This window comes from Plecotus auritus (assembly GCF_963455305.1).
Source record: "Plecotus auritus genome assembly, chromosome: 3".
NCBI lineage: Eukaryota > Metazoa > Chordata > Mammalia > Chiroptera > Vespertilionidae > Plecotus > Plecotus auritus.
The window spans coordinates 113764667-113767635 of record NC_137772.1 but is presented as its reverse complement, the minus strand read 5'-3'; the positions used below and the strand labels follow the sequence as shown (position 1 = coordinate 113767635).

At 40.1% G+C, this 2969-nt stretch overlaps 1 pseudogene across 1 annotated transcript; it reads left to right on the top strand.

The window, feature by feature from the left end:
• Positions 1-1064: 1064 nt before the first annotated feature.
• LOC308243855 (band 4.1-like protein 5) lies at positions 1065-2567 on the top strand (annotated as a pseudogene). Its single transcript has one exon. The product of its transcript is annotated as a band 4.1-like protein 5 (transcript).
• The last annotated feature ends 402 nt before the right edge of the window (positions 2568-2969 follow it).

Genomic DNA, 2969 nt, shown 5'->3' with positions numbered 1-2969 from the left:
AACACAACAATCCAAATCTATGGGACACAGTGAAAGCAGTCCTGAGAGGGAAGATCATAGCCCTACAAGCCTACCTCAAAACACAAGGAAAAATGGTAATAAATTATCTAACTCTGCATCTTAAAGAATTATAAAGAGAGAAACAAGAAAAGCCCAGAGTAAGCAGAAGGAAGGAAATAATAAAGAGCAGAAATAAACAACATAGAGACAAAAAAATACAGAAGATCAATGAAACCAAGAGCTGGTTATTTGAAAGGATAAACAAGATTGATGAACCTCTAGCCAGGCTCACCAAGAAACAAAGGGAGAGGACCCAAATAAACAAAATCAGAAATGAAATAGGTGAAGTAACAACCAACCCCACAGACATACAAAGGATTATAAAATGAATACTACGAATAACTCTACTCCAACAACCTGAACAACCTCTATGAATAGGTCATATTCCTAGAAAAATACAAGCTTCCAAAACTCCATCAGGAAGAATCAAAGAACCTGAATAGGCCGATAACTACTGATGAAATTGGAACAGTAATCAAAATCTTCCAGCAAACAAAAGCCCTGGACCGGATGGCTTCATAGGGGAGTTGTACCAAACATTCAAAGAAGAACTAAAACCTATCCTCTGACTATTCCAAAAAATTCAGAAAGAATGAGCGCTTCCAAGCTCTTTCTATGAAGCCAGCATTACCCTAATCCAAAACCAGATAAAGACACTATAAAAAATAGAGAATTACAGGCCAATATCCCAGATGAACATAGATGCTAAAATCATCAACAAAATTCTACCAAATTGGATCCAATATTACATTAGAAAGATCATATACTAGGACCAAGTGGGATTTATTCCAGGGAGGCAAGGCTGGTACAATATCTGCAAATCAATAAACATGATACATCACATAAACAAATTGAGAGACAAAAATCACCTAAGCAGGTCTCTGAGGGATCTGTGTCTTGTGGGCTTGCACCGCAGGCTGCCATTGCTTGGCATCTCCCGAAGGGTCGCCCACACCTCAGCCTCACTAGGTTGCTGCTGTGCCGTCCTCCCCACAGTGACAAAAATGCTGAGATTCTTCCATAGAACCCTTGGGCATCAGTCAATGCATAAACATGCTAAGAAGGAACGACTCTGAGAAGCTCAATGAGCTGCCACACACATTCCTGCAGCTGGAGATTCTAAGTCTATCATCTTGTGTTGGGTGTCCCTTCTGGATGGTACTGATGTTAGTATGGACTTGCTGAAAAAAGCCAAAGGTCAAGAGCTGTTTGATCAGTTTAAATAACACTTGGATCTTATTGAAAGTGACTATTTCTGACAGATTTATGGATTCAGCACAAGTAGCACATTGGTTGGCTGTTACAAAGAGTATCAAAAAGCAAGTTAAAATTGGTTCCCCCTATTGTCTGCATTTTCGAGTTAAGTTTTATTCCTCGGAACCAAATAATCTTTGTGAAGAGCTAATCCGATATTTATTTATTCTTCAATTAAGATGAGATATTCTCAGTGGAAAACTGGAGTGTCCTTAGTGATACAGCAGTTCAGTTGGCAGCTTATAATCTGCAAGCTGAACTTGGTGACTGTGATCTTGCCAAGTATAGTTCTGAATTTGTAACTGAGTTCAGGTTCATGCCCTTTCAGACTGAAGAGATGGCGTTGGCTATTTTTGAGAAATGGAAGGAATACAGAGGTCAGACACCAGCACAAGCTGAAACCAATGATCTGAATAAAGCCAAATGGCTAGAAATGTATGGGGTTGATATGCATGTGGTCAAGGCTAGAGACGGGAATGTCTATAGTTTGGGACTAACCCCAACAGGAGTTCTTATTTTTGAAGGAGAGACCAAAATTGGCTTATTTTTTTGGCCCAAGAGAACCAGATTGGATTTTAAGAAGACTAAGTTAACCCTGGTGGTGGTAGAAGATGATGATCAGGGCAAAGAGCAGGAACACACCTTTGTCTTTAGATTGGACCACCCAAACGCGTGCAAACATTTATGGAAATGTGCTGTGGAGCACCATGCCTTCTTCCGCCTCTGAGGCCCTTGAAAAAGGGTTCTCAGCGATCAAGATTTATCTGACTAGGATCATGATTTAGATATAGTGGGAAAACTGAGTATCAGACCACAAAAACCAATAAAGCAAGAAGATCCTTTGAAAGAAGGCCAGCAAAAGATATTCAATTCTACAGATGAAAGCAGGTACTTCAAAACCTGAAGAACTCAGTGTTCACAGTAATGTTTCAACTCAGATTAATGGCTCTCAACAGGCTTGGGGTATGAGATCTACTCTGCTGGTGACTTCTTCCATCCTCTCTGGTCTCGTGCTGGTGGAGACAGAGAATCTTCCAAGGATTCCTGGAATAGACCAGCATGACAGGAAATGGCTCTCTGCTGCCAGTGACTGCTGCCAATGTGGTGGAAACCAGGGGAACACAAGGGCGTTATCCCCACCCCAGCCTGTTCATAGAAACTACACTGACTTTGTCCATGAGCACAATGTGAAGAATGCAGGAGTCCATCATAATGTTCATTTTCCCAGCCATGCAGCCATGACTGATATATGAGTGTTAAGCCTCTTAGGCCTTGGGACTCTGTTATGTAAGTTGATGGTATATGTTCTCTGGTGTTTATTGGGGATTGATCACATTAGGAGAATTTGTGAGAAGTTATTTTATATTGAGTTACTAGTCATGTGGTAGTGTTTGTAATGAAATTCTGTGGAAGGGAAAAGGATCTGAAGAAGCTATATGCCATCAATGATAATGACAAATGTTTTTGTGTTGAAAGGGCATGTATATTATTGTAATTTTACAAAGGTTTTTCATTATTTTAACATATTAACATATTATTCATAAGGTGTCCAGGAGAAGGTTTGTGTTTGTGAACAAGCTGCCCATTTTCACCCCACCCTTTGCCATCCAAATAGATTGAAGTTAAAAGAATTGGACACATTAAAGGCACACAGA